This window comes from Orcinus orca, chromosome 2 (genome assembly GCF_937001465.1).
Source record: "Orcinus orca chromosome 2, mOrcOrc1.1, whole genome shotgun sequence".
Taxonomy (NCBI): Eukaryota; Metazoa; Chordata; class Mammalia; order Artiodactyla; family Delphinidae; genus Orcinus; species Orcinus orca.
Window position 1 is genome coordinate 109,064,576 of NC_064560.1, and position 12,649 is coordinate 109,077,224.

The following is a 12,649-nucleotide window of genomic DNA, read 5'->3' on the forward strand; positions in this document are numbered from 1 at the left end:
AGGCCGTTGCTAGGGCCCGCTCAGCAACGGGCGGGGAGGACCGCGGTAAGGGGTTAGACGGAAAGTCCCGCCTCAGCGTCTCCAGTGGTCGGTGGTGTTGCCCTTTTCCAGAGAGACGGGATGGAAGACCAGGACCCCGCTCCGTGAGACTGACCCGGACCACTAAAGTGGGACGCGGTTCTCGAAACAAACTGTCAAGGTGCAGTTGCAGTGAGTTGTGAAAAATGCGGTTCCTACAGAACACTTCCCCATTTACCAATTCCCAAAATATTTTAGTCGTGAGAACTTTGTTCTATAACTTTTTTTAAGGCTATGTCAAGAGAAGTATTTCGTGTGCTGCATAGTAATGAAAGCTGTTAGAAAAATTATATCTTGATAATTTGGTTTGCTTTAAAACTGCACACTCGTGTAGAGGTGGGACTGCTTTGTGCACTTTTCCAGTTAGAAATTAAGTGGAATATGTGGGTGGATTATTAAACCTTTTTTCCTTGCCCCACCTCAAAGAAAATCCAAATAGAAGGAATGCATGTTGACAATTGTGAGATTTAGAAACACAGTGACCGGATATTGAGCAATGGATTTATTGAATACTCTGAATTTAACAAGTGAGAGATAAAAGACAGAACCTTACCCTAGAGGACCTTACGTATCAAGTTAAGAGTGGGTAGTACAGAAAATACAATATGACTAATAAATTATAGGAATTTCAAGAGAGCTCAGAGTCGTCAATGAAGGTTTATTGGCTGAACTTGAGTAAAGCCTTGAAGAATGATTATGGTTTAGGGCAGTGTTATTCAAAGGGATGGTGTGGTCCATCCATTGGTGGAGGTCCCATTTGTAAGCAAGGAAATCTATTTAGTCACAACTACACTTTTTAAAAAATGAAATGGTCTAGTGTGGAAATATCAGTGCATGGCACTTGGTAAAGTTACGTTTTGCTTTATGGAGTTTTAAATTATGTATGTATGCATGTATGTGTGCATTAGGTCACGTTTATAAAATGGATTTCTCATTGTGTGTTTCTCTTAAAAAGTTTGAAAGCCACTGCTTTAGGGGGAAAGAAGAGTAGCAATAGCAAAGTCTCCAAGCCAATAATAAATAATTCACACCTTTATCTTTTTAAACTAATTTAGTTCAAGCACACAGATTAAAAAGCAAATGATTATGTTTATTAATCGGAGTGAGTATTGGATTACTATTGCTATGTGATAAATTACTCCAAAATATGGTGGCTTAAAACAACCATTTTATTATGTTCATGAATTTTGTGTTCAGTAGAACATAGAGGGACAGCTTTTTTTCTGATAACTCAGCTGTGAAGACTGAATGCTAGCAGAGCTCTTGTGTGTAGCCTCCCCATGTGGCCTGGGCTTCCCCACAGTATGGCAGTGGGGTAACCAAACTTCTTAGCCTAGGACCAGTGCTCCAAAGTCAAATGTTGCAATGAACAAGGCAGAAACTACATGTTCTTTTCTAACCTAGTCCCCGAAAGTAACACAGCGTTACTTCTCTCACATTCGTTTTATTATAAATGAGTTTCAAGGCATGTCTAGATTTTAGGTGAGGGGATGTAGATGCCACTTCTCAAAAGATTGACAAGGAATTTGTGGCTGTTTTTTTTTAAAAACCAACACACTGAATTTACAGCTATCACAGAAAACCCCCAAATTTCAGTGGTTTCATACAATAAATTGTTATTTCTCACAAGAAACCCATTGTGGCTATTACTAGTCAGATGAAATGTTAAACTTAAGAAAGTAGGTTTCTTTTTATTTTTAGTGGTTGTGCTGTCTCCTACTACTTGGAGCCACAGCTAACCTGTCAAGAAAGAAAGCACAGTGAATCACACAAAAATTTTAGAGGTCAGCCCTAAAAATGGTGTATGTCACTTTGCCCACATTTCATTGGCCAGAATTTAATCCAAGTTCCCCTCTAACTGCAAGGGAGCCGCAGAAATGTGGAGAAACGTACAGGTATTGGTGAGCAGTAACAGTTTCCCACATTCTAAGTTTTTAACCAACACCCTGTAGTCCCCAACCCCTCCTCTTATCTCAATTCTTTTCTTCAAAGGAAAATTCTTTCAAGTATTTTAGATACTTCTGTTATTTACTCCATATGTCAAAATATACTGCAATTTCTTGATTTTTCACTTTCTGAGAGAAGGCAGTGATAAAGCTGTTTTATAACACCACGCCCAAGTGTGTGAACATTCCTTCTCTGCCTACCCCTACACACTTATCTCCTCATCTCTCAATACTGTAATATCAAAGTTTTTGTTTAAATTAACATTTGTAAATATTATTCAAGCGTGAGCCACATATGATCACATTAACATCTTTTTGGCAGTCTCTTTTTTTTCTTTAACATATTTATTGGAGTATAATTGCTTTACAACGGTGTGTTAGTTTCTGCATTATAACACAGTGAATCAGCTATACATATACATATATCCCCATATCTCCTCCCCCTCACGTTTCCTTCCCACCCTCCCAATTCCACCCCTCTAGGTGGTCACAAAGCACCGACTGATCTCCCTGTGCTATGTGCCTGCTTCCCACTAGCTATCTGTTTTACATTTGGTAGCGTATATATGTCCATGCCAGTCTCTCATTTCATCCCAACTTACCCTTCCCCCTCCCCATGTCCTCAAGTCCATTCTCTACATCCGCGTCTTTATTCCTATCCTGCCCCGAGGTTCTTCAGAACCATTTTTTTTTTTTTAGATTCCATATATATGTGTTAGCATACGGTATTTGTTTTTCTCTTTCTAACTTACTTCACTCTGTATGACAGACTCTAGGTCCATCCACCTCACTACGAATAACTCAATTTCATTTCCTTTTATGGCTGAGTAATATTCCATTATATATATGTGCCATATCTACTTTATCTATTCACCTGTCAATGGACACTTAGGTTGCTTCCATGTCCTGGCTATTGTAAATAGAACTTCAATGAACAATGTGGTATGTGACTCTTTTTCAATTATGGTTTTCTCAGGGTATATGCCCAGTAGTGGGATTGCTGAGTCATATGGTAGTTCTATTTTTAGTTTTATAAGGAACCTCCATACAGTTCTCCATAGTGGCTGTATCAATTTACATTCCCACCAACAGTGCAAGAAGGTTCCCTTTTCTCCACACCCTCAGTATTTATTGTTTGTAGATTTATTGATGATGGCCATTCTGACTGGTGTGAGATGATACCTCATTTTAGTTTTGATTTTCATTTCTCTAATGACTGGTGATGTTGAGCATCCTTTCATGTGTTTGTTGGCAATCTGTATATCTTCTTTGGAGAAATGTCTATTTAGGTCTTCTGCCCATTTTTGGATTAGGTTTTTTGGTTTTTTGATATTGAGCTGCATGAGCTGCTTGTAAATTTTGGAGATTAATCCTTTGTCAGTTGCTTCATTTGCAAATATTTTCTCCCATTCTGAGGGTTGTCTTTTGGTCTTGTTTATGGTTTCCTTTGCTGTGCAAAAGCTTTGAAGTTTCATCAGGTACCATTTGTTTATTTTTATTTCCATTTCTCTAGGAGGTGGGTCAAAAAGGATCTTGCTGTGATATATGTCATAGAGTTTTCTGCCTGTGTTTTCCTCTAAGAGTTTTATAGTGTCTGGCCTTACATTTAGGTCTTTAATCCATTTTGAGTTTATTTTTGTGTATGGTGTTAGAGAGTGTTCTAATTTCATTCTTTTACATGCAGCTGTCCAGTTTTCCCAGCACCACTTATTGAAGAGGCTGTCTTTTCTCCATTGTATATTCTTGCCTCCTTTATCAAAAATAAGGTGACTATATGTGCGTGGGTTTAACTCTGGGCTTTCTATCCTATTCCAGTGGTCTATATTTCTGTTTTTGTGCCAGTACCATACTATCTTGATTACTGTAGCTTTGTAGTATAGTCTGAAGTCAGGGAACCTGATTCCTCCAGCTCCGTTTTTCTTTCTCAGGATTGCTTTGGCTATTTGGGGTCTTCTGTGTTTCCATACAAATTGTGAATTTTTTCGTTCTAGTTCTGTGAAAAATGCCATTGGTAGTTTGATAGGGATTGCATTGAATCTGTAGATTGCTTTGGGTAGTATACTCATTTTCACAATATTGATTTTTCCAATCCAAGAACATGGTATACCTCTCCATCTGTTTGTATCATCTTTAAATCCTTACATCAGTGTCTTATAGTTTTCTGCATACAAGTCTTTTGTCTCCTTAGGTCAGTTTATACCTAGGTATTTTATTCTTTTTGTTGCAATGGTAAATGAAAGTGTTTTCTTAATTTCTCTTTCAGATTTTTCATCATTAGTGTATAGGAATTCCTGTGCATTAATTTTGTATCCTCCTACTTTACCAAATTCATTGACTAGCTCTACTAGTCTTCTGGAAGCATCTTTAGGATTCTCTATGTATAGTATCATGTCATCTGCAAACAGTGACAGCTTTACTTCTTTTCCAATTTGGATTCCTTTTATTTCTTTTTCTTCTCTGATTTCTGTAGCAAAAACTTCCAAAACTATGTTGAATAATACTGGTGAGAGTGGACAGCCTTGTCTTGTTCCTGATCTTAGAGGAAATGGCTTAAGTTTTCCACCATCGAGAATGATGTTGGCTGTGGGTTTGTCATATATGGTCTTTATTATGTTGAGGTAAGTTCCCTCTGGGCCTGCTTTCTGTAGGGTTTTTATCATAAATGGGTGTTGAATTTTATCAAAACTTTTTCTGCACCTATTGAGATGATCATATGGTTTTTCTTCTTCAGTTCGTTAATATGGAGTATCACATTGATTGATCTGCATATATTGAAGAATCCTTGCATTCCAGGGAAAAACCCCACTTGATCATGGTGTATGATCCTTTTAATGTGCTATTGGATTCTGTTTGCTAGTTTGTTGAGAATATTTGCATCTATGCTCATCAGTGATATTGGCCTGTAGTTTTCTTTTTTGGGGACATCTTTGTCTGGTTTTGGATTTGGGGTGATGGTGGCCTCGTCAAATGACTTTGGGAATGTTCCTCCCTCTGCTATATATTGGAAGAGTTTGAGAAGGATATGTGTTAGCGCTTCTCTAAATGATAGAATTCACCTGTGAAGCCATCTGATCCTGGGCTTTTGTTTATTGGAAGATTTTTAATCAGAGTTTCAATTTCAGTTATTGTGATTGGTGTGTTTATATTTTCTATTTCTTCCTGGTCAGTCTCAGAAGGTTGTGCTTTTCTAAGAATTTGTCCACTTCTTCCAGGTTGTCCATTTTATTGGCATATAGTTGCTTGTAGTAGTAATCTGTCATGATCCTTTGTATATCTGCAGTGTCAGTTGTTACTTCTTCTTTTTCATTTCTAATTCATTGCTTTGAACTTCTCTCCTTTTTCTTGATGAGTCTGGCTAATGGTTTATTAATTTTGTTTATCTTCTCAAAGAATCAGCTTTTAGTTTTATTGATCTTTGCTATTGTTTCCTTCATTTCTTTTTGATTTATTTCTGATCTGATCTTCATGATTTCTTTCCTTCTGCTAACTTTAGGCTTTTTTTGTTCTTCTATCTCTAATTGCTTTAGGTGTAAGGTTAGGTTGTTTATTTGAGATGTTTCTTGTTTCTTTAGATAGGATTTTATTGCTGTAAACTTCCCTCTTAGAATTGCTTTTACTGCATCCCATAGGTTTGGGGTCATCGTGTTTTCACTGTCATTTGTTTCTAGGTATATTTTCATTTCCTCTTTGATTTCTTCAGTGATCCCTTGGTTATTTAGGGGTATGTTGTTCAGCCTCCATGTGTTTGTATTTTTTACAGATTTTTTCCTGTAGTTGATACCTAGTCTCATAGCGTTGTGGTCGGAAAAGATACTTGATATGATTTCAATTTTCTTAAATTTACCAAGGCTTGAATTGTGACTCAAGATATAATCTATCCTGGAGAATGTTCCATGAGCACTTGAAAAGAAAGTGTAATCTGTTGTTTTTAGATGGCATGTCCTATAAATATCAATTAAGTCCATCTTGTTTAATGTGTCATTTAAAGCTTCTGTTTCCTTATTTACTTTCATTTTGAATGATTTGTCCACTGGTGAAAGTGGGGTGTTAAAGTCCCTTACTATGATTGTGTTACTGTTGATTTCCTCTTATATGGCTGTTAGCAGTTGCCTTATGTATTGAGGTGCTCCTATGTTGGGTGCATAAGTATTTACAATTGTAAATCCCTTTACAATTGGATTGGATTGATCCCTTCAATTGGATTGATCCCTTGATCATTATGTAGTGTCCTTCTTTGTCTCTTGTAATAGTCGTTATTTTAAAGTCTATTTTTTCTGATATGAGAATTTCTACTCCAGCTTTCTTTTGATTTCATTTGCATGGGAATATCTTTTTCTATCCCCTCATTTTCAGTCCGTATGTGTCCCTAGGTCCGAAGTTCATCTCTTATAAACAGCATATATATGGGTCTTGTTTTTGTATCCATTCAGCCAGTCTATGTCTTTTGGTTGGAGCATTTAATCCATTTATGTTTAAGGTAGTTTTCGATATGTATGTTTCTATTACCATTTTCTTAATTGTTTTGGGTTTATTATGTAGGTCTTTTCTTTCTGTTGTGTTTTCTGCCTAGAGAAGTTCCTTTAGCATTTGTTGTAAAGCTGGTTTGGTGGTGCTGAGTTCTCTTAGTTTTTACTTGTCTCCGTTGAATCTGAATGAGATCCTTGCTGGGTAGAGTAATCTTGGTTGTAGGTTTTTCCCTTTCATCACTTTAAATATGTCCTGCCACTCCCTTCTTGCTTGCAGAGTTTCTGCTGAAAGATCATCTGTTAACCTTATGGGGATTCCCTTGTATGTTATTTGTTCCGCTCCCTTGCTGCTTTTAATATTTTTTCTTTGTATTTAATTTTTGATTGTTTGACTAATATGTTTCTTGGCATGTTTCTCCTTGGATTTATCCTGTGTGCAACTCTTTGTGCTTCCTGGACTTGATTGACTATTTCCTTTCTCATGTTAGGGAAGTTTTCCACTATAATCTCTTGAAATATTTTCTCAGTCCCTTTCTTTTTCTCTTTTTCTTCTGGGTCCCCTATAATTGGAATGTTGGTGTGTTTAATGTTGTCCCAGAGGTCTCTGAGACTGTCCCCATTTCTTTTCATTCTTTTTTCTTTATTCTGCTCTGCAGTAGTTATTTCCACTATTGTATCTCCAGGTCACTTATCTGTTCTTCTGCCTCAGTTATTGTGCTATTGATTCCTTCTAGAGAATTTTTAATTTCATTTATTGTGTTGTTCATCATTGTTTATTTGCTCTTTAGTTCTTCTAGGTCCTTGTTAAATGTTTTTTGTATTTTCTCCATTCTGTTTCCAAGATTTTGGATCATCTTTACTATCATTACTCTGAATTCTTTTTCAGGTAGACTGCCTATTTCCTCTTCATTTGTTTGGTCTGTTGCGTTTTTACTTTGCTCCTTCATCTGCTCTGTGTTTCTCTATCTTCTCATTTTGCTTAGCTTACTGTGTTTGGGATCTCCTTTCTGCAGGCTGCAGGTTCGTAGTTCCCGTTGTTTTTGGTGACTGCCCCCAGTGGCTAAGGTTGGTTCAGTGGGTTGTGTAGGCTTCCTGGTGGATGGGACTGGTGCCTGTGTTCTGGTGGATGAGGCTGGACCTTGTCTTTCTGGTGGGAAGGACCGTGTCCAGGGGTGTATTTTGTGGTGCCTCTGACCTTATTATGAATTTAGGCAGCCTCTCTGCTAATGGGTTTGGTTGTGTTCCTGTTTTGCTAGTTGTTTGTCAGAGGGTGTCCAGCACTGTGGTTTGCTGGTCATTGAGTGGAGCTGGGTCTTAGTGTTGAGTTGCAGATCTCTGGGAGAGCTTTCGCCCTTTGATATTACATGGAGCTGGAGGTCTCTTGTGGACCAATGTCCTGAACTTGGCTCTGTCACCTCAGAGGCACAGGCTTGACACTCGGCCAGAGCACCAAGACCCTGTCAGCCACATGGCTCAGAAGCAAGGGAGAAAAAAATAAAAAAATAAAATAATGTTGTTAAAATAAAAAATTTAAAAATTATTTAAAATTAAAAAAAATAAAAAGTAATAAAAGAAACAAATAAAGAAGAGAACAAGTTAACCAAAAAACAAATCCGCCAATGATAACAAGTGCTAAAAACTATACAAAAAAAAGGACAGATAGAACCCTAGGACAAATGGTAAAAGCAAAGCTAAACAGACAAAATCACACAAGGAAGCATACACATACACACGCACAGAAAGAGAAAAAGGAAAAAAAATATATCTATATATATAAAAAAAAGGAAGACAGCCACCAAATCAATGAACAAATCTACCATTGATAATAAACTCTAAATACTAAACTAAGATAAACATAAAACCAGAAACAAATTAGATTTTCAGAAAGCAAACCTCAAGTCTACAGTTGCTCCCAAAATCTACCACCTCAATTTTGGGATGATTCGTTGTCTATTCAGGTATTCCAGGGATGCAGGTACATCAAGTTGATTGTGGAGATTTATTCCGCTGCTCCTAAGGCTGGGAAAAATTTCCCTTTCTCTTCTTTGTTCACACAGCTCCTGGGGTTCAGCTGTGAATTTGGCCCCACCTCTGAGTGTAGGTTGCCTGAGGGCATCTGTTCCCACCCAGACAGGATGGGGTTAAAGTAACAGCTGATTAGGGGGTTCTGGCTCACTCAGGCCTGGGCGAGAGAGGGGTACAGAATGCAGGGTGAGCCTGCAGCTGCAGAGGCCATGTGACGTTGCAACAGCCTGAGGCAAGCCATGTGTTTTCCTGGGGAACTTTTCCCTGGTTCGCGGCACCCTGGCAGTGGCAGGATGCACAAGCTCCTGGGAGGGGAGGTGTGGATAGTGACCTGTGCTTGCACATAGCCTTCCTGGTGGCTGCAGCAGCAGCCTTAGCATCTCATGCCCATCTCTGGTGTCCGCGCTGATAGTCGCAGCTCACGTGCATCTCTAGAGCTCGTTTAGGTGGTGCTCTGAATCCCCTCTCCTCGCGCACCCCAAAACAATGGTCTCTTGCCTCTTATGCAGTTCCAAACTTTTTCCCGGACTCCCTCCTAGCTAGCTGTAGCACACTAGCCCCCTTCAGGCTCTGTTCACACAGCCAACCTCAGTCCTCTCCTTGGGATCTGAACTCTGAAGCTCGAGCCTTAGCTCCCAGCCCCCACCCTTCCCGTCTAGTGGGTGAGCAGACAAGCTTCTCAGGCTGTTGATTGCTGGTCAGCAGCGATGCTCTGTGTGGAAATCTCTCCACTTCTCCCTCTGCACCCCTATTGCTGCGCTCTCCTCCGTGGCTCTGATGCTTCCCCCCTGCTACCCACCCCCGTCTCTGCTAGTGAAGGGGCTTCCTAGTATGTGGAAACTTTTCCTCCTTCACAGCTCTCTGCCAGAGGTGCATGTCCCATCCCTATTCTTTCGTCTCTGTTTTTCCGTGTTTCTTTTGCCTTACCCAGGTACGTGGGGAGTTTCTTGCCTTTTGGGAAGTCTGAGGTCTTCTGCCAGTGTTCTGTAGGAGTTGTTCCACATGTAGATGTATTTCTGATGTATTTGTTGGGAGGAAGGTAATCTCCACGTCTTACTCCTCCGCCATCTTGAAGGTCTCCCTCCACATTAACTTTTAATACAGGCTTTTATCTTCCTTTGTCTTAATTGTCATATTTTTATTGTACTTATTAATAATCTGTCCTCAGAAACTCTGCCAAAGTGATAAAACATTACATTCAAACACATCAATTAATCTAGAAGATTTTTTTTTCCTTCCAGATATTCCCTCTAGAGCATTTCAACCTCTAGTTCATTCAGTATTGGTTTCTTTTACCAATCCGATAGTGCTCTCCTGTGTTGGATTCCTTGATTCCTTTTTCTTTATGGAATCCTTTGTTTTTATGAAACATATCCTCTAGTAGCTTCCTGAGAAAAGGTAAATGTTGTAGACAGATAATAACCGCCCCCCCATCCCTGCCAAAGATGTCCACACCCTAATCTCCAGATCCTATGAATATGTTTTCTTATATGGCAGAAGGGACTTTGTGTATGTGATTAAGTTAAGGATCCTGCAATGAGGAAATTGCTGGATTATCTAGGTGGGTCCAACATAATCACAAGCATCCCTATAAGAGAGAGATAAGAGGTCAGAAAGGGAAGAAGATGCTACACTACTGGCTTTGAGTTTTGAAGAAGGAGCTAAGGAGCAAAGCAATGTAGGGGATTCCTAGAAGCTGGAACAAGCAAGGAAGCAAATTCTCCCCTAGAGCTTCCAGAAGGAGTACTGTAGCTCTGCAGATCCATTTCAGGCTTCTAAAATGCAGGGCTGTGAGATAAGTAAGCCTGTGTTGATTTAAGCAACTAAGTTTTTGGTAATTTGTTACAGCAGCGATGTGAAACTAATACAGGGAGAAATGGTGATTTTTTTTTTTTAAACTGGCTTGCAGATCTGAAATATGCCACGTACTTAATTGATGGGCTGTCTATATTTAAATTTCTAGGTTGAAAGTCACTTTCCGGAAATAATAATCTAAGTTCTTATCTTTTTTCCTCTGATTCTTTTCTTTAACATTTTTTATTCTAGTTTCCAGAAGATTTCTTCAGCTATTTTCCCCCTACAAACTTTGTTGAATAATTAATTTATAGCATTATATTTGTACCTTCATTTTCTTTTCTCTCACCTCATAAAATGCTGTTTTGGTTTCAGAGATGCATCATCTTATCATATCTCTCTAAGAATCTTAAAGACGTTTTAAAAGTTTCCTTCTGTTCCCCGCATTGTCTGTATCCTCTCAGATTTTATTTTGTTATCTGTATGGATTTCTATTTTTTTATTTTTATCTTTTTTGAAATTTTACATCTATTCCTTAAATATCTAGTAAGCCTAGGATTTCTGTTCATATTGAAGAATAAAGTTTAAAACAGTGATATAAAGCTCAAGCTCACTGTCTTCATAAGAGGATCAGATTTTTCCATTGGGAAATTCTCAAACTTATGTAGAATAAAGGCACTAATGAAGATAAGATCAGAAATCAATGAAACTGAAAACAAATGTGCACTATAGGAAAGCAACAAGGCCAAAATTAGTTCTTTGAAAGGATTAATAAAATTGAAAATCCTTAGACTGAGTAAAAAGAGAAAACTCAAATAGCAGGAGTGAAAGTGGAAACATCCTACAGATGGTAAAAATAATAAGAGGATATTAAGAACAAATACTTATGTCAAAGTATTTGACATTTTTTGTTTTCCTTGAAAAACACAATTTACCAAACTGATGAAAGAGGAGATAGACAATCTGAATGATTCTATAACAATTTTGAGAAATTGCATCTATGTTAGTCTGCTCTAGCTGCCATAATAGAATACCACAGACTTGGTAACTTAAACAACAAAAATTTGTTTTCTCACAGTTGTGGAGGCCTGAAGTCCAAGACTAAGGTGCTATTCATGTTGGTTTCTGCTGAGACTTCTCTTTCTGGCTTGTAGATGGCCGCCTTCTCACTGTGTCCTCACATAGCCTTTGTGCATGCATGGAGAGAAAGATCCTTCTGGTGTCTCTTCCTCTTCTTATAAGGACAACACTCTTATTGGACTAGGGTCCCATCCTTATGACCTCATTTAAACTTAATTTCCTCCCCAAAGGCCCCATCTCCAAACACAGTCACATTGGGGCTTAGGGCTTCAACATAGCACCCAGGAAAAAAATAGAGTCTGAAATGAAGACTTTACTGGATGCACTTAACAACATTAATTATCCAAACTGAAGCACAGAGAAAAAAACGTTGGAAAAAAAAAAAACCAACAGGGGACTTCCTGGTGTTCCAGTGGTTAAGACTGTGCCCTTCCAATGCAGGGGGCATGGGTTTGATGCCTGGTCGGGGAATTAAAATCCTGCATGCCTCACTGCATGGCCTAAGAAGAAAAGCCCAACAGACTCAGTGACCTGTAGAACAATCTCAAGCTATCTAACATAGATGCAGTTGGAGTCCCAGAAGGAAAGATGGGCAGAAGAAAAAAACATTTGAATAAATAATGATGGATAATTATCCAAATTGATGAAAACTATAAATGAACACATTCAGAAATTCAGCAAACCCAAACAGAATTAAGAAAGGAAGGACCAGGGGAAGGAAGGAACAGGGAGGGAGGGAGGAAAGCAACCCCACTGACTGCTGAAAACCAGTGATAAATATAATATTTTAAAAACAGCCAGAGGAAAAAGACATATTACATATAGGAGAACAAATATAAAATGATTAGAACATGTTCCCTTCTCCTTTATTTTCTGCAAGATTATGTGTAAGATTTGTGTGATTGCTTCCTTAAATCTTTGATATAATATACTTGTGAAGCCATTTGAGTCTGGAGTTTTTCTTTGTGAGATTTTTCATTACAAATTCAATTTCTTTAATTGTCATAAGGTATTTACCTTTGGTAGCCACCTAAGAGGAATTAAAATGCATCCACAGACTTGTATGCAATTTTCATAGCAGCTTTTTCCCATAATAGCTCAAATATTTAAACAAGGCAGTACACACACAAACACACACACACACACACACACACACACACAAATGGAATACTACTCAGCAATAATATGTAGTGATCTTGGATATTTCACAGAAAACTTATGTTGAGCAAAAAAAGACAGATACAAAAGAGTACATAATGC

General features: G+C 38.3%; 1 protein-coding gene across 2 annotated transcripts in view; it reads left to right on the forward strand.

Moving 5' to 3' along the window:
• The first annotated feature begins 32 nt into the window (after positions 1–32).
• The window catches only part of FAM227B (family with sequence similarity 227 member B), a 262,310-nt gene continuing 249,693 nt past the window's right edge, over positions 33–12,649 (forward strand). The window contains exon 1 of one of the 2 annotated variants that reach the window (XM_033408437.2): positions 33–199. The gene's annotated coding sequence lies outside the window, so the exon portion shown is untranslated. Of the gene's footprint in view, positions 211–12,649 lie in introns of both variants that reach the window. The other variant, XM_033408436.2, reaches the window with a different exon arrangement.